Here is a 22,670-nt window from a genome sequence, read left to right on the forward strand (position 1 = left end):
CTAAAGAACTGTGATGATCCATCTTGAGTAGTTTAAGGTAGTTGCTAGTTTGTTAATTGGATTATACCATCCTGGAGTCTTCAATCTGCTTTCCTGAGCCCCTATATACTTTGTTTATGTCATAATTAGTTGTAAGTCATGATTAGGATAAGTAAAGAATCATGATTGGGCTAAAACAAGACTTAATGAGTCTAAGCATGCTTATATGAGTGTTAAGATGTGGTCAAGGTACTAGAATGAGATTGAATGAGATCTAATTACATTTGAATAGGCCTAAGTCTACCTAAGTCTGTTTAAATATGTCTGGATTGGCCTAAAATGATCTTGAATAGTTGTCTATTATACACTGAAGGTAAATATAAAGCAATCAATACCCTTGAACATAATATAGAAATCCTAAAAGGAGGATTGAGAGGTCTATTTGTTTGGTACAATATGCTCCCAAATAGTTCATTAGAGGCTAGTATAGGCTCATGAAGCTGTAACATCACTTAGGTTGAATTAGGACACCTAGATACTACTAGGCTAATTATGTGATATGATTGTTTATTTGAACAGAACCTAGTCTTGTTGTTTATGTCACCAAACCCTACTGTTTTTTTATATCTGGTCCATGCCTGAGTCTTCAAAGAGGTCTAGTAATACTGAAAAGGTGATTGCATCCTGATATGCTCTCTGATTGTTAAAATGGTTAATCAACCAATGAAATAGAACTACTTGAGTCTCAGGATTGATGTTCAGCTTGAAGCCTAAGTTTATAATGTTCAGATATCAAGTTCTTCAAAGAAGTAATGTCAAAAGGGAATTCAAGACAACTTTCATAATTAAGATCCTAGGTTGACTTAATTGAAACTGTTAACTTATGTGGTCAACTAGGTGTTTAGCTGGGATGTGATTTAAAGGCAATGTTAAACTAATCTTAACCACAAAGTCGTAGTGGTTGTCACTGGGTATGAGGATGAGGTAAGGAGTTGAAAGTGCCTTAGGAGAGTAAAAGGTGAGCTGAGGTATAAACTGGAAGTAATGACCAGTGGAGCCTTTCCTCCATTTTTACTAAAATCAAGATTCAGGAAAGTGTTGGGAAGGTGATGACCTCACCCTGTCCTACTTCTCTTTCAGGACCCTGAGGTTCCTTTTTTCTCCTGAACCTCATTCCCATGGCTGTGGGATACACAAAGGCCTTATGTTTGGTTAGGAGAAGTTTAACTATGTCTGGGAGGATCTTTTGAGATTTTATGCTATCAAAACCAAGTTAGAATAAAGTATAGGGGTCTATCACATTCTCTGTCATGATCAAAGGGGTTAAAAACTGCACCATTGACCAAACTTTTAGGGGAAATAACTTTTCAGGAACTGGATTCATGCCTTAGAGTTTAAAATTTCTTGCTTTATGTTGTTTAAGAGTGAACATGTTCGATGAAAACCTGTATGACATATCCATGCTTGAACTGTTTGAATCCTTGACCTGAATTTTGGTGGCTTACTCACATGAATGCAGTATCATCATTTAACTGTCCCTGCTTGTTTGCATCCTTGAGAACCCTATTTGTATGATTAGTCATCATTGCTTGGCTATTCAGTTGGTATATACGTTTGTAGTTCAGTTGAATGAGGATTTGTGATATGGTTGGGTTTGTTGAAGTACTCATAGCAGTATGTGATGGTCTTGTCTATGCCAGGATCACTCAAATTACAAATTGTCATTTCTGCATGACTTCCTGTCCTGCATATGTTCACTTGAGTTTAGGAAAACCTGAGTTCAGCCTATGTGCATGTTTTCCTGGTTGTGTATGAATCCTACCTATGTCCCTTTTTATTGTTACCATAATGAGTATTGCCCTGTGTTGTCCCTACGAGCATTAGACCTGCAGTTTGTTTCTATCTATGCCATGTCTGTGTGCTTTCAATTTGCTTCTAGTTATACTTTCTCGATATGTTATCACCAGCTTCTATCCATACCATGCCTGTTTGTTCTGTCTACTTTTGATTATGTTATGACTGAATACACCAAAACTATTTCTGTCTATACCAAACTCATGTATGAATGTGGATTTCTGTTCTGGCATCTATTGAATTCCTTGTGTTTTTGTTAGAATTTATGTGATATTTGGCGTTCCCTATATGCACATATATGTATATATATATATATATATATATATATATATGCACACACACACACACACACATACTAGTTTTCGACACATGCGTCCCATATCAAGTAACTCACATGATATAAAACATAATTAAACATTTTTTAAAGTATAGCCCCATTGGGCTCTTTTATTAATTAATAAAATGAAACAAAATGTCTTGCAATAATGAAGAAATAAAGAAAGCACCTAATCTAGAAAGTAACAAAATCAAACCAAGCCCTAATTTAGAAACTAGAGTCGGCTCTTGCTTGAGTTCCATCTCCAAATTGCACTACGTTTGTTCTAGAAATTTAGTGATGGAGCTCCGAGATGAAAGCTCGCTGAAGGTGTAATCTATTCCTCTTGGTATTGCGATTGGATTTTTCATTCGTTTCTGTTGAGGGTGGTGATTTGAATTTGAAACGCCGAGTTGATAATCTTGTCTAAGCTGAAGGTCTATCGATTGTTGCTCTTCTGGTATGTTTTCTAGCGTCTCTGTTATATTCCTTGTGTTTTTGTTAGAACTTATGTGATGTTTAGCGTTCCCTATATGCAAATATATAATTTATTATGCACATATCTATATATATATACACTAATTCTCGACATGTGAGTTTGGCGTGCGTCCCATATCAAGTAGCTCAAATATGCCGGGCGGTATCGAGGCTGCGTTCGTGAAGAAGTGTCGGTCAGAAACAGTGAATAAATTTCCAACTTCGGGATTAAACCCCATTTTCACATAACTTCTTCTCTAATGCTCGATTTTGGTAGAAACCCATTGATAAGTTCAAGATTCATTGTTGGGGTAAGATCCTAACCTTTATTTTATCATTTCCCCTTGATTCATTCCATTAATTAGTGATCAATCCATGCTTTGCTATTAGAAATTTAGGGGGTTTAGCCCTAACTTAGAAAATTGATATTTCTTAGAGAACGAATCATGTTGGGTTATCAGAGATTTCCTAGTATTAGCTTGTTTAGGCTTTGGGTATACCATTTCAGACACCAAATTCCCTATTCAATCCGTGTTCTAGATGACTTGATTTTGGGTTTTTACCACATAATGGGATTAGAGTAATTAACGAAATTAAAGGCTCATTTGTGATTAGAATTTGATGATATTTAAGATTATGACTAATTGGACTATGGGTAGGTGAATTTAAGTTAATTTCCAATTTTGCCCTTGGGGCTCGGGTTTGCCTATTTTGGGCTCCTGACTAAACTATAGTAATATGGGTGTTGTTAGAATCGTGTGACCGCATAGCTTATTTTGATATTGTTGATCTCGGATTCTTGATAAATTACCGTTTCACCCTCGGGGTTTGGGAAGGGTTTCTTGAGTTGACCTTTTTAGCCGAATTTCTTCTATGGCTTTACGAGTATCTTTAGAATCGTATGCTAACTTAGAATTCATAATTGCTAGACTCTGCTCATTCTGAGGTGCTTCAGAAGGGGAAGGCTCAGGTCTGATTGTTCATGGCACCCGCTCGGCATCAAGGTAGGTTACGGTCTACTCCTTCAGACTCCGATTGGAGTGTGTACTTAGTCTATAAATTCTGAAGGGGTATTGAGCATGATGGGGGTCCCGCTTTGGTGATTACGATGGGCACTTGGGTGGGTGCCGGTGTATACTGTTAGGTAGTTAGAATTATGGGAAAAACATGTTAAGCCTTCGGGTATGGTTGTGGTGGTAAATCCACTTATGTTTTTATGATTGCTAATTATGTGAGCTATGATAGCCATTATTGACTTATACTTGTTTGGTTTAATTGATTACCTCATCGCTCCTTATCTCACATATTGTTGAAGGAAATGATTCAAGTTCATGAATTAGTATATGAAACTGCTTGATGATTCATATTCATTCTAGAAGTTCATGTTGTTGTTCTCATATTGTTGAAGGAAATGATTCAAGTTCATGAATTAGTATATGAAACTGCTTGATGATTCATATTCATTCTAGAAGTTCATGTTGTTGTTCTCATGGAATATTATGCATTATTGCTCATATTTATTGGTTTTTTGTATGATCATTTGAATGAGCTATGTTTATTTGAGAATGCGAGAAGGACCAAAAAAAAAGTAAGGATTATGTTCTCACAGTTCAGCGGTATAGCCGGGCGACATCGTGAATGTCTCACAGTTCGGCGGTAAAGTCCGGCGGTACAGTAAGTGGTTACAGTCCGAAGGGAAAAGGACCTCGAGCGATACAGTGACAGGTATCTGGACCTCGCGAGTCCCCAATGGGTCATGACTATATGGCATGGTCAATAGCTTGTGTGTCGTGTATTATTCTTGGCCAATGCCTTGCATTTAGTTTTATCATTCATGTACTTTATCACTCCTTTATGTGTTATGTGCTTAACTGATTTATGACTTCTTACTGGACTTCATGGAAATATGCTAAGTAATCAGTGTTAGGTGTTTTACTCTTCTATCCTACTTGATGCTTCTTTAGTGTTTATATGCTATATACGTATTCCTATCGTTATCGGCCTATGATGCCTACAGGGTACTAGTGTTGTACTAATGCTACACTTCTGCACTCTTTCTCTGTTGTGTAGATACCGATCCTTGTTCCAGCTCAGGACCTCGTGTCTGATCTCGAGGCTTGCTTTCGAGACATTTCAGGGTGAGCTATATAGTGACTCGTGGCCCATGGATATCTCATCTTTGAGTGTTCTTCAGTTGTTTATTTCAGACAGTTGTATTTTGTCCCACGTGACTTGATTTCAGATATTTTAGTGTTTTTGTATCTCTAGACCATATTTGGGGGGTTGTATAAGACTAAGTTACTCTTTTCGTATTATCTTATTATATGTAACGACCTAATAGGTCGTTATGTGCCTTTTGACCATTTTACCCCTATTGACCAATTCCCAAGATTATAAAGCGATTCTAGTGAAAAGTGAAGGATTTAGAATCCTTAAGTGAGAGCATTTGACCAATAGTTGAGTTTTTGGTAAATGAACCTTTTTTTGGAATTCCATCAATTCTGTGAGGTCCAGAGGGTCAATTATGACTTGGTGGGGTGGTTGGTTTGGTTCCCGAGGCGTTTGGTTACATTTTTGGAACTTGGTTGGAAATTTTTATTTTATCCGTTTAGGGGTTGACTTTGTAAATTAGACCTTCGTTGGGAATTCTGAGGTCACGGGTGAGTTCGTAGCATATTTTTACATGTGTGTACATATCTCGTTTGTGTACGAGAGGCCTCGAATTGATGTCGGGATTTTGGGATTGAGTTGTGACAAAACCAGATTTTTCTGATTCTTATGTGTGCGCCATGGCGGGCTTAGTGCTGCCATAGCGGGACCGCCATTGGGGGGGGGGGGGGGTCTTGACTTCCATGGCGAGGGACTGCACTTTAATGATTTTTTGACATGGCGATTCTTGTGACCGCCGTGGCTGATAGACGGGACCAGATTCTCATTTTATCTTTCTAAGTTCGAATCACTACCATGAATTGGCATGGTAGACATAATTATGGAAATCAAGAGAATAACCATGGCAATCAAAGGGGTTATGAGAGAAATGCAAGGGGGGACTTTGATGAACAAGAAAGAGGGTTGAACGCTATCAAGGTGACTTTGCCAAAATTCCCTCCGGAAGAGTTCTTAAAGTGGATATTACAAAGTGAAGGCATCTTTTAAGTGAACAACATTCAAATGCTATGAAAGTCAAGTATGCCATTACTCAATTTGAGGGTTTTGCTGCTACTTCTTATTGGGAAACTCACAAGAAAACAAGAGAGAAAGTTGGACGTCTCCCACTTGACGATTGGAGAGAGATGAAAGTTCTCATGAAGAAGAGACTTGTGCCGGAATACTACAATGATGAGCTTCTAAAAAAGTTCTACACTTTGCAACAAGGAAACAAAAGTGTGAATGAGTATTATGAAGAATTTGAAAGGATAAGATTGAGGGCTGACATTGAAGATAATAATGATCATAACATCCCAAGATTTGTAGCGGGTTTGAACAAGGAGATTTATTCTCCTTTGAGGTAGCATAGATATTTGGAGTTAGAAGAAGCTTTTCAACCGGCCTTGAAAGTTGAGGAAGGGATCAAAGAAGATAACATCCACACACCAAAGTCTCCGACTACTTCATGGAACAACAAAAGGGATACTTGGAAATCTTCAAGCTCGTGGGATAAGTCTAAGGAACAAAAACAAGATTTCAAGAATCAAGTTGACACTAGCAAGCCAAAGTTGGAGACCAATGAGGTTTAATTCCCCCTCTTCTATTAAATGTTATAAGTGTCAAGGTTACAAGATGAATAGGTGTCCCAATAGAAGAACCATTCTTGCTATGGATGATGGCGGGTATTTGACCGAGGGTAGTGATAATGAAGAAAACCATGAACCTTGTGATGATGAATTTATAGGAGATCCGAATGATCACCAAGGAGAATATGATACGGCTTTGGTAGTGAGAAGAATTATGCAAGTTCAAGTAAAAGATGACTTGGACCAAAGAGTCCTATTTGTTTCATGCCAAGTGCTAGATCATGGATTCCACTTGTTTTTTAATAACTAGTTAATTTGGCCGCGCTTCGCGCGGTAAGAAAACATGTCATCAAAATTTAAAATAGTAAATCTGAAAATATTTATAAACTGGAAGTCCAAAAAGATATTTTCGATCTTCAAATTCTAACAGAATAATATCAATGACACTATCTTTTTTTCTTCTTTAATAAGCATGTAAAGAAAGAAAACTATCAAGAAATTTTTATCTCTTTATACGCATAAGTGTATAAATCTAAAGACATGGAATTTTCACTGTGTACATTTGGCAAATGTATACAGGCATGAAAGTTTTCCTTCATTAATTAATTTTTTGTGCTTTCATAATATTTTTCTAATTTAAAATCTAATGAAAAACTAAAAAATAAAGAAGAATGAAATTTAAAAAGAGCAAAGTTGAATCCATCTACACGAAATCCACAAAATCAAGGAGTAGTATGTATATTTCTTCTCTAATTTTTCCATTTATTTTCTTAATTCCTTTTCCTATTTAAGCTTTTCTTTGGGTTTTCTCATTTTGAAGTATCATGATCAGTTCAGAAATATCTTTCCATTCATTTAGCGTTCACTTACTTGAATAAATTTTCACATTAGAATCATTAAAAAGAAATAAAAATAACATATCCAAGAAAAAAGACAGTAAGAAAGAAAAGAGTACACGAAAAATGAGAGAAAAAGAAAGAAAAGTAGCTAGGTAAAAAAATTAAAGAATTAGAAATGAGGGAAGTAACTAAAAGAAGCAACAACACAAGGACCGCAAATATATAATAATCAATGTAGTATAAATTTCTAACTCAACTTATATAAATCATGATTAAGGAATTGCATTCAAAATTATACCACGTTGATTATTATACGTTGAGTAAAAGAAACTAAGGGGGAAAGAAGAGGAAGAAAGCGAGAGTAATTGAGAAAAAAAAAAGGACACGACCCTTGGTTTTTAGCTCAATTTGTCATTGCTAACGTACAATTAACTCTTCAATTTAATAATTGTAGGATACTTGCTTTTTTAACATTGAGGGTGACAGTTACAGTTTTTGTAGTAACTAATTTATCTTAAGCTATATATATATATATATATTATGAACTTTTATTTTGTGGAGTTGATATTATAATAATGAATATTACTATTATACAAAAATAAAAAAGAATATTACAATTATAGTTTTAAGATTTTGAAAAATATATGCTTTTAATAGATTGCTTATATGGATATCTATTCTAACAAAAAGCTATTTTTATAATTAAAAATGACTTTTTTTTCCTTTTAAGATAATCGCTTAATAAAAAAACAGTAAACTACTAAACTAACAATATGTCACCTCTTTAGATAGTCTTTTTTAAGAAAGGAATACGATTAGAGAGTAGACTGAAAAATTATAATAAAAGTAGTAGTTCATACCTTGCTTCTGGTGTTGATTATCTTGTATTCCTATTTAGGTGGCTTATATGAACATTATTTTCAAGGCCTTCCCTCATGTTGCATGGTTTCTAAATAATTAGCACCTTAACAAAAAGAGAATCAGTAAAATAACATAAACCATATATAGTGTGAAGAAATTTCTCACAAAACAAACAATGTAACACAACTAAAACAAAAAGTTGTAAGTAAAACATGATATAGGACTGTGAATTAAAAAGATAATTCACACCTTAATCTTTATTGGATAGTAAGGATGTAGGAATGATGGTTATCAATCTGTCTGTACTTGTTCCCACTACCGTATTTATAAAAGAAAACATGCAAATCACAAACTTGAAAGAAGAATAGAACTAAAGTAGAAAAGAGGAATACTAAACATAAAGATAGACAAAATAGAAACCACATATCAAAAAGATAAATAAAACAGGAAGCAAACACGAAAAAGGAGAAATAAATCTGGAACCAAGAAAAATGGATTTACGTAGGGCGATTGGGGAAAAGAGAAGGAAGAAGAAGTAAAGATTTAGATGGGCAGCAAAGAAGAAAACGTTATGGTGCTGTTAATATGGGCAGTTAAGATGGCTTTCAATGTGATTTTTCTGCTTTAATGACCTTTAAACATGACATTTAAGATTTTTAATTTTTGGACTTTTTAAAATAGCACATATATTTTAAAAATAGGAAAATGGTCAAAAATTTGAGAAAAAAGATAAATATAAATGGAGGTCATAGAGATGTGTCACATCACCTTGTTTATGCCTAGCTTTATATTATATATAGATTGATGGTGGGAGCTTTACAAATGCCTATTTGGTTGAACACTTGAAATTGCCCACTAGAAAACACCAAACACCATATTGGCTTCAATGGCTTAATAATTGTGGAGAATTGAAGGTCACCAAGCAAGTTCTACTCAAATTTAACATTGGCAAGTACCATGATGAAATCATTTGTGATGTGGCACCTATGTGTTGACACCTAATTTTGACCTACCGTAATTTATTTTAATTAATTAGAGTCCTTAGATGATAAACAAAGTGAATCGTGCATTTTTAGAGGTCAGAATGATTTTATAAAATTATTTAGGTAAATATTTTACCATTCTTATTGGGAAAAATAATTTCTATATATTATAAATTATTTAGGAATTAATGGGTACATTTTGCGACAATTATGAGCTATTTGCTAAATTTAACCGAAAAGGAAAAGCAATTTAAATAATTATTTGATTGATTAAATTGTGAAAAATCAAATTAACAAATATGTTACTCCCTTTTATTTTTGTAAAATTAGCCTCTTAATGGCCTTGATTGAAATAACCAAATTCATTGGCTCAAATTAATTAAGGTCATTAGTGTAATTTAATTTTAAATTGGCTAATTAGGCCAAATATGACCATAATTGAAATCATCAATCAGATTAAAATCAATTAAGGCCATATTGGCAAAATTAAGCCCATTTACATAGTTGGCAATTTTTTAAATTATTTAATAGGTTAATTATGTCCTAATTCGATTATAATTGAAATATTATGATCAATAATCGATATTTTAGTTTTGCCCGTTTATTAAGTTACCCACTTTACCCTTTATACGCGTATAGATATATACATACATATATATGTATATATATGTACATGTTATATACATGAAAGGGCCATCCTCATTTCTTTATGACTTGGACCGAGTCCAGTTCAAAAATGGACCAAGACCCGGCCCAAATCCGGTCAACTTAAGGGGATAATACCCCCTTTTACATTTCATTCATACCAAACGACCCCTATCCTCACCTCCTTCTCTCTCTTTCCCTTTCCTTCCAAACCCTAGCGCCACCTCATGACTCATTTCTCTCTCCTAGTCCAAAAATGGCAAACTTTCAGGTTTTGCAGAGATTACACAGTGCTAGTGCGTCTTTAAGTCTTTAAGCGTGAAACAATTAGTGCTCACTCTCATTCTTGCTCAAATTCATCCCAAACACGGTATTAAAGCATTTGCTTTTACAGATTCTCCAAATTCTAGATCAAATTTGCGACTTTCTGTTGATCTAATATCATATTGCTATCATATTGCTTTATTATTTTCATGCTTTCTTATTGGTCTTTGAATGATAACTCAGATCGACCCAAAATAGGATGAATCTGGCCGTATAGGTAGTTTTACTTTAAATCTCAGACGTAATTCATGTAATGAGAGTTTTTATTTGAAAAATGGATTTGTACCACATCATTGGTTTCACTATTTTTCACAGCTTTGGGGTTCTATCTATGTAGAACCCCAACCTTATGAGTTAAACAAGTTTGGAACAACAAAAAGAAGCCTGAATTTGAGTATAAAAACTCAAGATTTAGGCTTCTCAGTAAAGACTTTAAGACTTAGCTTTTTAAAGTTCGAGTCCTTTTTTTTAGTTCTAAAAATTGGCGTCTTTGTTCCTTTTTGTTTTTTCTTGTGGCTGAGTTTGGGATTTGGGAGCACACAGGCTTCAAATTCATTCTTGTTCATGGCTGCACCTAAAAAAGGTAACATTTTAATCTTGTTATTTTTAATAGTTTTGTTATGTGATAATACTCTGTTTGTTGTTACTTTGTTTTGAGTTTGATTAGTGGTAATTTGTTACCCTAGTAATGCTTAAAATTCATCAGGACCTTGAGATAGATATCACATTCTTGTCCTCACTAATGATATGCTTAGCCTTAATAGTGGTTGCTAGTATGAACTAAATCTGTGTGCCTAGATAATGTTTCTTGATGTTGCTCCATTGGTAAAGATGTATAGACTGAGGTATACTTTATTAGATGCTAAGGTTCATGTTTGGCTGTTAATCCATTAAACATAATGAAGTATAGTTATATGATTGACATTAATGACTTTAGTAACCTTCTAAATTAATATTAATCTTGTTTGAATGTGTGAGACTGCTAAAGAACTGTGATGATCCATCTTGAGTAGTTTAAGGTAGTTGCTAGTTTGTTAATTGGATTATACCATCCTGGAGTCTTCAATCTGCTTTCCTGAGCCCCTATATACTTTGTTTATGTCATAATTAGTTGTAAGTCATGATTAGGATAAGTAAAGAATCATGATTGGGCTAAAACAAGACTTAATGAGTCTAAGCATGCTTATATGAGTGTTAAGATGTGGTCAAGGTACTAGAATGAGATTGAATGAGATCTAATTACATTTGAATAGGCCTAAGTCTACCTAAGTCTGTTTAAATATGTCTGGATTGGCCTAAAATGATCTTGAATAGTTGTCTATTATACACTGAAGGTAAATATAAAGCAATCAATACCCTTGAACATAATATAGAAATCCTAAAAGGAGGATTGAGAGGTCTATTTGTTTGGTACAATATGCTCCCAAATAGTTCATTAGAGGCTAGTATAGGCTCATGAAGCTGTAACATCACTTAGGTTGAATTAGGACACCTAGATACTACTAGGCTAATTATGTGATATGATTGTTTATTTGAACAGAACCTAGTCTTGTTGTTTATGTCACCAAACCCTACTGTTTTTTTATATCTGGTCCATGCCTGAGTCTTCAAAGAGGTCTAGTAATACTGAAAAGGTGATTGCATCCTGATATGCTCTCTGATTGTTAAAATGGTTAATCAACCAATGAAATAGAACTACTTGAGTCTCAGGATTGATGTTCAGCTTGAAGCCTAAGTTTATAATGTTCAGATATCAAGTTCTTCAAAGAAGTAATGTCAAAAGGGAATTCAAGACAACTTTCATAATTAAGATCCTAGGTTGACTTAATTGAAACTGTTAACTTATGTGGTCAACTAGGTGTTTAGCTGGGATGTGATTTAAAGGCAATGTTAAACTAATCTTAACCACAAAGTCGTAGTGGTTGTCACTGGGTATGAGGATGAGGTAAGGAGTTGAAAGTGCCTTAGGAGAGTAAAAGGTGAGCTGAGGTATAAACTGGAAGTAATGACCAGTGGAGCCTTTCCTCCATTTTTACTAAAATCAAGATTCAGGAAAGTGTTGGGAAGGTGATGACCTCACCCTGTCCTACTTCTCTTTCAGGACCCTGAGGTTCCTTTTTTCTCCTGAACCTCATTCCCATGGCTGTGGGATACACAAAGGCCTTATGTTTGGTTAGGAGAAGTTTAACTATGTCTGGGAGGATCTTTTGAGATTTTATGCTATCAAAACCAAGTTAGAATAAAGTATAGGGGTCTATCATATTCTCTGTCATGATCAAAGGGGTTAAAAACTGCACCATTGACCAAACTTTTAGGGGAAATAACTTTTCAGGAACTGGATTCATGCCTTAGAGTTTAAAATTTCTTGCTTTATGTTGTTTAAGAGTGAACATGTTCGATGAAAACCTGTATGACATATCCATGCTTGAACTGTTTGAATCCTTGACCTGAATTTTGGTGGCTTACTCACATGAATGCAGTATCATCATTTAACTGTCCCTGCTTGTTTGCATCCTTGAGAACCCTATTTGTATGATTAGTCATCATTGCTTGGCTATTCAGTTGGTATATACGTTTGTAGTTCAGTTGAATGAGGATTTGTGATATGGTTGGGTTTGTTGAAGTACTCATAGCAGTATGTGATGGTCTTGTCTATGCCAGGATCACTCAAATTACAAATTGTCATTTCTGCATGACTTCCTGTCCTGCATATGTTCACTTGAGTTTAGGAAAACCTGAGTTCAGCCTATGTGCATGTTTTCCTGGTTGTGTATGAATCCTACCTATGTCCCTTTTTATTGTTACCATAATGAGTATTGCCCTGTGTTGTCCCTACGAGCATTAGACCTGCAGTTTGTTTCTATCTATGCCATGTCTGTGTGCTTTCAATTTGCTTCTAGTTATACTTTCTCGATATGTTATCACCAGCTTCTATCCATACCATGCCTGTTTGTTCTGTCTACTTTTGATTATGTTATGACTGAATACACCAAAACTATTTCTGTCTATACCAAACTCATGTATGAATGTGGATTTCTGTTCTACTTATGGCTATATTGGCTGGGAAACTAAGGTAGCTTTTGGGGTTTGGTCTTAAGCCTTCCCCTGGTGTCCTGCCATGCCGGACGTTCATGAGACCTCTTAGATCTTGTGCGGCATCAGGAATGAGGATGGTGACGATTTTCCCCTCTTATTACCTAAATCTCTACCTATTAAAGCCCAGCAGTACAGATACAACTACATTGATTGCATGACCCTTGAATGAATTTGATATATGTGCACTTGTATCTACATATGTGATAAGTTAAAAAAATTATAGACTAACCAGGTTCCCTTTTCTCTCTCTTTTCCTCCTCCACTGCATGGACATTTGGGCCCAATCCAGCCAACCTGTTGGGCCTTAGCCCAACAGGCAGATTTTTTCCTAAAAAATATCGAGTCTGATGAAGACGAAGATGGAAGCTAATATTATTAAACGCATAGAAGGCCCAGCCATGGGTGAAAATGGCCAACTAGGGGCTTGGTACGCCCCTAGTCTTCCCTTTTCTCTTTACTTGTGCATTATTTGTTATATGTAATTGATTGTATCCTGTAAAGTTGTAAATCTCGTGTATATTATTGGAATCATTATGATTATGAAATAGTCGTCTTAGGACAACGGTGCCTACGCCGTTTAGTTCGACTTTAGGTCCCCACACGATTTTTAAACCCGAGTCAAGTACAAACGATTTTTGAAAGTAAAAATGGCTAAGTAAATAAATCAATAAAGAGGATAAAAAGGGGTTTACATCGTTATGGAATATTGTCAACATATTCTTGAAGAAAAAACCAAATTGACGTTTTAAACAGAAGGAAACAGTTTTCTCTAAAGCTCAATTTTTCTAAAACAAATAGAAGATTTTTGGGACCAAGCCCAGTCGGAAAAAATGAGAATTTTGGGCTAAAGCCCGACTAAAACCACATTTTTTGAACTACACTCAAACAAATGTTTTCAAGAAAAAGGAATAACCATTTAGGACTAAGCCCAGTCGAAAAAAATGAGAATTTGGGAGGCTAAAGCCCAACTGAAAAAACCAATACACCTTTCTAGACTACACATAATTGATTTTCAGAAATGAAAATTTGGGCCAAGCCCACGTAAAAAATACAACCTTTTTATTACAAGCATTGGGCCTTAAGTTTAATTTCAAGGGCCAAGAAAAAGTTAGTCTTTTTTTTTTGGCAAAACTTCTCATATATATACAATTTGAAATCCGTATAAATCATTTGTGTCACGACCCGACCAGGGGCCGTGACGAGTACCCGATACTTGTACCGAGCACCCCTTAGCTATCCTGTATAAACAGTGCCATATTTTTTTTTCTAAACATCAACATTTGCAGTAAACTTTCTAATATCGCGTTACACCAGAACGCGAACCATTCGGAATAAAATACATTAAACTGTACATAGCTGACTGTGTATATCTGTCTACGAGCCTCTAGGCATAGTACATTTATACAGAGAAAGGGCCGAGTACTATCGCGCCCGAAAATACATACACAAAATAGTACCGATGAAATAAGGCTCCGGAACAACTGGAGCGCTGTCGAATGCTGCTGATAGGGCGCTAGGAATCTGGTCCGTATACCTGCTGACCTGCGCGGCATGAAACGCAGCGTCCACAAGAAGGGACGTCAGTACGAATAATGTACCGAGTATGTAAGGCATGGAAAACAATGCAAGCAGTAACATAAAGTACGATCAATAATAATATCACGGAGCCATAGGGCGTATAACGAGGCAAGAACCTAACCTGTACATAGGAAGGCCCCTCTTTAGGCCGGCTGTCATGTAGGCTTGTCTTTTTATCTTTGAAACGTTTCTTTTCATGGGCATAGGAGTCAACATTTTTATATTACTTATTCTCGTGTACAGAAAACAGTACATTTCAGTAACGGTATCTTTTGCTCACATTTACAGACGCCGAATACAATCGGCTCTCCCAACCCCCTCGGTGTCCCTTATTCATGTATACAGAAAACAGTACAATTCAGTAGACGGTATCTTTCATTTACATTTACAGACGCCGAATACAATCGGCTCTCCCAACCCCCTCCCCAACGATGACCCAACATATTACATCACATATGTATCACACATTATATATATATATATATATATATATATATATATATATATATACAGACGCCGCGTACGGCTCATCCCATATCCCGCGTCCGAGCATCCCGCGTCCAGGATGGAATCCAGCTGAATCAGGTGGTGATATAACAGTGGCCCTTCCCTTTTTCCCCACATACACATACATATACATTTACTCATCTTTTATGCATATACATGTCTTATATACATTTACTTTACCATATATATATACATACCCATACACGTATACCCGTTTTATGTACCTATATCATATAAGCACACAAGAGAGCCAAGGAAAATCATGTATCCATCGGAGTGACATAAGGTCGGAGACCTCCGATTACATTACGGAATGCTAGTGATAGCTTCGTCTCACCTTGAAGGAACAAGTATTTTAAGGCGAGACTATCAACGGAGAATAGTGTTACAGTAACCGAAAACGAAATCTTAAGCATTTTAGATGACAGCCATAGGTTTTGGAATCTTAGAAAATAAAGTTATAGCTAGAAAATATAAATATGATTAAAAATTAGTTTATCGCTTTCATGTTTATATTAGGTACTCGGCTTAGCCGTAGAGTCGTTCCGGTCGTACTTATCATAGCAACATTCTCTTGTCCGACATTGTCATTATCATTATCATCATAGAAACACTCCCGCTGGAGTAGTCATAGTACTTATCACTTGGTGACGAAATCGAGATCAAAGGCCCCCTTTTGATTCACTTCAAGTACGTTAACCAAGATTATAGGAAAATCCGAGAGTAACGGGCCCACCTCGGGCCGGACGAGGTAGCGTATACAATTTACCCATATTACGTGTCATAGCGTTACTTGTATGAGTCTTAGGGTAATCGGGCCCCACTTAGGCAAGTTATAGGGGTATAGAAGGTCTTTTCATCATTTTGCACACCTTTTACTTCAATTCAATTGAACGAAAAGTTAAAAACTTTAGGTGCGGATTCCGGGGATTAGGGTTGTCCCCGAGACTCGTACCCGACTTCTTTTAGTCAAGACATGCCATAGAAAGAAGGGTGAAGCCTTACATACCTCTTTCCGCTCCTTTAGCTACTCCAAATTCGAGTCACAATCTCGTCAAAATCTGCGATTTGGTCATTTTCACCAAAACTCTCATTAGCATACTTAGAGTTAACACCTTAAGGAAACAATTGGCTACTGAAATTTCGGCAGCATTTCCACTGTAAATACACCATCCTCGACATTCAACATATTCAAATTCGCATCAATCACAATCCGGGAATTCAAACCCGGCCAAACTATCGATATGAATTCAACGACTACACTAGCAACTTCCATATTCAAACAATTCACTACTTTTTTTTTTCAAAAACCGTCCAACTTCAATAAAATCAATAACGAGCTCATGTATACGTTCCAACGACATCACACTAATCATATAGTCTTTCATGCATACAAAGAAACATTACATTCCATTCGTTTAACTTCTAAAGCAAGTCTCCACCATTTCAACTTTGCTAAGGTTCATAGATAATCATTAACACAAAGAATCCGCAACATAACGACAATCAAAGCACTACATAAAATTGACTCGTTCTCCTCCATATTATACCACAACCACACGGCCACACCACTACACACAACACACGGCCACATGCATGCATACTACAATCTCTCCTAAAATTCATTCAACTTCCATTTTCCACATTTCATTCACAACCATAACAACCAACACTAGGCAAGATAATTAAAACACATTTTCTACACACATATATATACATATACATACACGGCCATGCTTCATATTCCTCTCCTTCATGATTTTCATCAATTTTAACATACTACTACACATATAAACCATGCATAACTCATAAAACAAGATCAATACTCACCTTTCTTCTTCAACTTCTCACTTGCCTATCTTTTGGCAACTTGTAGGATTATGAGTTGTTCTTGCTCCAACAACAACTCCACCTTGTTAAGTACCTTTAGCTTGGTAGGAAATGATTTTTGGAAGAATTTTATCAATTTTCCTTGGGAAATTTTACTATGGCTGAAATGCCTTAGGGTTTTCTCCTTCTTTCTTTGTTCTTCTTTTCTTGAAATTTCTAGAAATTGTTATGATAAAGATGACTTGGTCATCTTATTTAACTACATACTTTGACCCACTTTGGGCCTAGCCCATGGGTATGGCCGGTTGGGCCTATGATTTTGTCTTAAAAAATTTAATTCAAGCCCACTTGAATTTTTAGCTAGTTTATGTAATTCATGAAGCATTTTTCCAATTTCCAAATTTGCCCTTCGCCATTCTCCATATTTCCACTTCAAAATTTTTATAAACAACTTGTACACCAAACAAGATCAAACTTATAATCTTGCTCTTAATCTCCCGCAATTACCTTAAATTATCCGAATGCGAAAAATGCGGGATATAACAATTTGTAAACATAAAAGTTTTAGATAAGGACATTCTGAAAACGAATTAACCCGAATCATGTATGAGTCAAGCATGAACAAAACCCATTCATTCCACACTTTAAATAAATAAACCTTTTTTTATATCTTTGCAAAACCACTACTATCCTTATATATAAAAGGAACTAGTTGTATCCGGATATTATAAATCCAAACCTAAATACCTATATGTAAAGGGGATATATCAATTTATTTTTTAAAAAATGATATGCAAAATGGCAGACTTTACAAAGTGGGAATAAAACACTAAATAAACAGTTCATACAAATATTCATACATTAGAATTCGAAGGTCAACCCTATAGTACGAATCCTTAATACTAAGGTGTCTAACACCTTCCCTAGGGGATCACCAGAACCCTTACCTAGAACTTTGGATTACGAAGGATTTTTCACGGTGTATGAATAAACTCTTCAAAACTGGTTTTCCTAAAAATTAGGTGGCGACTCTTTTAAAACAAAGTCCGAAATAGCACCAACGAGTTCGAAGTAGCTTTCCGAGGGCTAAACCTGCCCGCGAAATACGAACCGTAACACTATACATGCTTGTCATCTACTACTTGGTCGACTTTGGTAGTTTGATAGAGGAGCTAAGCATGATGGAAGGTCCAATGAATACTCCTTTGTCATGAAGGGGAAAAATACATTCTTAGTCCCTTAACAGCATTGCAAGTAAATGAAGGATACAAAAAGATGAGTGAACTAAGAAAGATGATTACAAGAGAGGATGAGAGAGAAAAGAATGAGAGGAGTAAGGGAGGGAAAAATGGCAATTCAAGAGAGGAAAAAGAAAAGAATAAGGAGAAAACTGGGGGTGAATTGACACAAAACACCAGAGCAAAAGAGAAACTGAGTTTGTTAGCATCTTATCGTGAGATCTCCAAAAACAAATGGAAGATGATTATCCGATAGTACTTTTAGTACATAAAGACAATTTTTTTGCTACTAGTGAATGTTGCACCCTATTTTTACCAAAGGCTAAACAAAGCACAACTTATGGGACTCTAAATAATTAATTAAGTACAGAGTCGCCACCTAGCATTTAAGGTATACTAGGGTACCTATAAATTATTAATATATGCAGCTTAACATGGTCTACGAAAATAAGTGAGATTCTAGGTAAGGGTTCAAATTATTCCGAAGGGAAGGTGTTAGGCATCCTTCAGAATCCACAAATGTGGTTCCCGGCTGGACCAATTTAACTATACGAGGGATGTGTAAAAAGGCTTTATTATTTACAAAAATTAATAGAATTTAGACTAAAGAATGATATGAATATTCACATAAATAATCATGCAATACGTATTTTATACATATGTGATATAATAATTATTAAAAAAAATGTTATGTGCAACTTAGAAGCTTGGGTATGTGACAAAGGTATAAAAATGGACATGAAATTATTTTTGCACTCGAAGTGAGTTAACTAATTTAACTAGTTAAGTATGTACACCTAATCAATTAATTATGAAAGTATATTCTAAAACCTAAATATTGAGGCAAATCACCCTATTTATTCACTTAAGTATGCTAAGCTACTAAATTAAAACTCTAGCGAAACGTGATAACTATAAGAATATTAGCTACGAAAAATAATAATTGTCTAATGTTAATTTGTCTAAAACACATAAAATTTAAATCACATAAGCAGATCATAAATAAATACCGCCAACCTGCACCCTAAAAAGTAAAGTTTCACTATATCTTATGCTTGCATAATTTAAGAAGGTAAAAAATATATATATAAACAAAGAGTTTAAAAAGCTATTTGAACTTCTTTTGAGTGTCATCTTCAAAAGTAACTCCGGATGCCTGCATGAGACTTAATAAAAATGTTAGTAAGAGAATAAATAATTATCGGATGAATTAAAAAAAGTAATGAATAAACTTAAAATAAAAAAAAACCCGTCTTTGTACATGAAAGGCCTTGGAAATCGACGGAAATTTCTTCATCGGCCATGAATAAGTTCTTAAAACTTTCCAGGAGGTTGTCTTCAAGTATCTCCTCTGATGCTTGGGCAGCGGAGGCCTTGAGAAATGACTGATTCAGGCAAGGAACAGGCTTTGGCAAGGGAACGTCACTTCTTCTTTTGAGACTAGCCAAAGCAATCTCTTCGGGGGTTCAATAGGTTTTCCATGACAAAGTCCCATGGAATCAACAGCCCAATTTCAGCAAATCAATGAATCAAAAGGAGAATAGTAAAGTTAAGAACTTTATACCAAGAACTAACAGGTAAATACAAGAGAATTAGACCATTACAAAGGGAAAACAAAAAAGAGTAGAACTCTTAGGACTACAATTATACAACTACAAGTAACCAAGCAAATGAAAAAGAAGGAATTCCAAGAAACCCAAACAACTAAAGAAGAAAGAAAGTTACAATCTTGGAACTGAAAAACAAGAAAAATTGGATTTTTAAGAGTAAATTCTCAAGACAAACAAGTACAAAAGTGACCAAACAAGTGAAAAGAAGGAATTCCCAAAAAACCCAAACAACTAAAGAAGAAAGAAATTCACAATCTTGGAACTGCAAAACAAGAAAGATCAGATTTTTAAGCTTAAAACAGCAAAACCAAGAAGAGATCAACAAAGAATTAAGCTAAGGTAGTTAAGCTCCAACACAATTTTCTTGGGAAAAAGAGCAAATCCCAAGAAGGAGAAAAAGGAATTAAACTTTGTGATCAAATGATCAATGCCAGATAAGCAACAACAATCAAGAATCAAAGATATTACTAACAGTTTTAAGCTGAAGAAATGTAAATAAAGTAATATAAGAGGTAGTGGGAAGTATGGAATCAAACTAAAGCAAAGGAAAAATATAATTATTATTATTTTTACCCAAGAGGAAAGTAAAGAATGAAAACAAGAGTGATGGTAATTACGAAGAGTGCAAAACGAGTAGCCATTGTTTGAAAATAAAATTTCAGATTTGTTTACTGAAATTGAAGTGAAAGTTTAAGATGGTTGACATGGGATGATGAGATTACCAGATTCTTCTATGAAAAAGGACTATGTTTTATTGTGTTATGTACGATGTTGAATGTTAGCTGGCCGAAATCAAGAATGTCGGTTGGGTTTAGTTGGGTTTAGTTGGGTTTTAGGGGGGGAAAACAGAGCGTGTGAGATGGGAGGAAGATGGTGGTGTAGTTGGTTGCTGTGGGTTGCTGGCTGGGAGAACGGAGGGCGTAGTGGGCTGGTGGAGACGTTCGCCGGAGCTTGGAGCTCCGGCGTCGAGGGGCGGTGAGGGTGGTGGTCGACTTTGGAGTGAAAAAAAAATGTTTGGGAGAATGAATTGGTTTGTTAAGTGAATGCGGCTAGGGTTTTGAGGAAGAAGATGAAAGATGAAAAAAATAAAATTTAACCCCCGCCTTTTCTTATAATATCAATGAACACCCCGTTTTGTCAAAAAAAAATAAAAAATAAAAGAACTCCCCTTTGTCCCCTCAATGCTTATTTTAATCCTTGGGTTATTGTCCAATGGGGATTTCACCCTTCTAACCAATGTATAAAGTTTATTAGTCAATGGATCAAGAACCCAACTCATCACTTCAAACGTCAACTTTTTTAAAAGATGACGAGACCTTGACTTGATCGAATTTTGCTCTGCGTTTTTAAAAAAAAATTAGTTGCTCCGCTTTTCTCTGCACCGTCGAGCTGTACTAAAATATAGTTAATTAATACATGTATAAATAATAATGTAAGTATAAAATATAAATATTCATGTGTAAGATATGAAAAGCTATAGCTATAAAATTAAGAAACAATTATTAATTGCACAAAAAACAAAAAAAAAAACAAAAAAAATGATAGTATTACGCTATACATGTGTAAAATAATGATTCTTGGAAAAAATGACAATAAATTGATAAAATTCCCAAAATAAGGATAATCATCAATAAATTGTCAAAAAAATGTAAAATATGTAAAAAATTGTATTTCGTGCTCTTTAATGGATCAGGGCCCCCCAAAACGTTAATTTTAAGCACGTCGAGCCAAAATTAGGTGTCAACAGTGAACAAACTAACTCTTTACCTAGTGTTGTTTCTTCTCCTTTGCAAGGTTATGGTGATGTCTTTCCCGAGGAGCTACCTAGTGAATTGCTTAAATTGCATGGAGTTCCTAAAACCATCATTAGTGATAGGGACTCCAAATTTTTTAGTCATTCTTGGAGAAGTTTGTGGGGTGAACATTCAAATTCGAGGCCGAATTTTTCTCAAGAAGGGAGGATGATAACAACCACACCATCATAGATACCTTGAAGAATCTGCTGGAGACACCTACTAAATATTATAATATCATACAATGGAAGGGAGATCAAGATTTGAAGGATGAAGGCATCTTGGAGGGCATATTACATAATTAGGCCTACATTAAGGGTATTTTTGGACATTTGATGTATTATTTAGCCCTAGTATAAATACTTTACTACATAGCTTATTTTGGGTAGATTATGTTGATGAATATTTGTGAGCTTATTGTTGCCTTTGAACTTTGCCCTAGGATTTGCAAGAGGTAACCTTCCTCTTGAGGATTCTACTAGTTTAGGTGCTTCTATTGAGTGTATTAGAGGTAACTAGGATTCTAATCCTAATTGTTGCTAATATTTCTTCAATATTTGTGTCTATCTTTTATCTTTTCTTGCTTCCTATTATCAATTCCTTGCACTTTATAATTCAGTTGCTATCAGAAATGAGGAATGGGGAAGTTACTAAGACGTGGGAAATTATAGGTATATAACAAAGCCACTTAATCAATTATCAATCTAAATGAATCATACTCAATCATATCTGCTATGGGACATATATGTTTGTATTTATTTTTTTTGGTTTTATTCTGAAGTTAATTTCATTAATATCATTTTAAATTTAATCTTACATCATAAGTCGGTGCAAAATCTATCTTTTTCTTGGATAATTTGTGGTACTTTGATCGCTCTTGATGTTACACGTAATATGAAACTGATGAGTTCATGAACTTCGATTTTTTCAACTACAAAGCCACATCTAAGCAATTCAAGATGAAGGTTGAGATTCAAAGGGGGTCGTGAAAATTTGTGCTTATGCT

The 22,670-nt window shown here is 35.2% G+C and overlaps 1 long non-coding RNA gene across 1 annotated transcript; it reads right to left on the bottom strand.

Annotated features, from left to right (window-relative positions):
- Positions 1–14,387: 14,387 nt before the first annotated feature.
- Positions 14,388–21,690, bottom strand: LOC132636429 (uncharacterized). The gene is made up of 2 exons (XR_009581256.1): positions 20,594–21,690; positions 14,388–19,717 (listed from the first exon to the last, which is right to left on the bottom strand). It is a non-coding gene; the product is annotated as an uncharacterized LOC132636429 (long non-coding RNA).
- Between the last annotated feature and the right edge of the window lie 980 nt (positions 21,691–22,670).

Source organism: Lycium barbarum, chromosome 4 (genome assembly GCF_019175385.1).
Source record: "Lycium barbarum isolate Lr01 chromosome 4, ASM1917538v2, whole genome shotgun sequence".
Taxonomy (NCBI): domain Eukaryota; kingdom Viridiplantae; phylum Streptophyta; class Magnoliopsida; order Solanales; family Solanaceae; genus Lycium; species Lycium barbarum.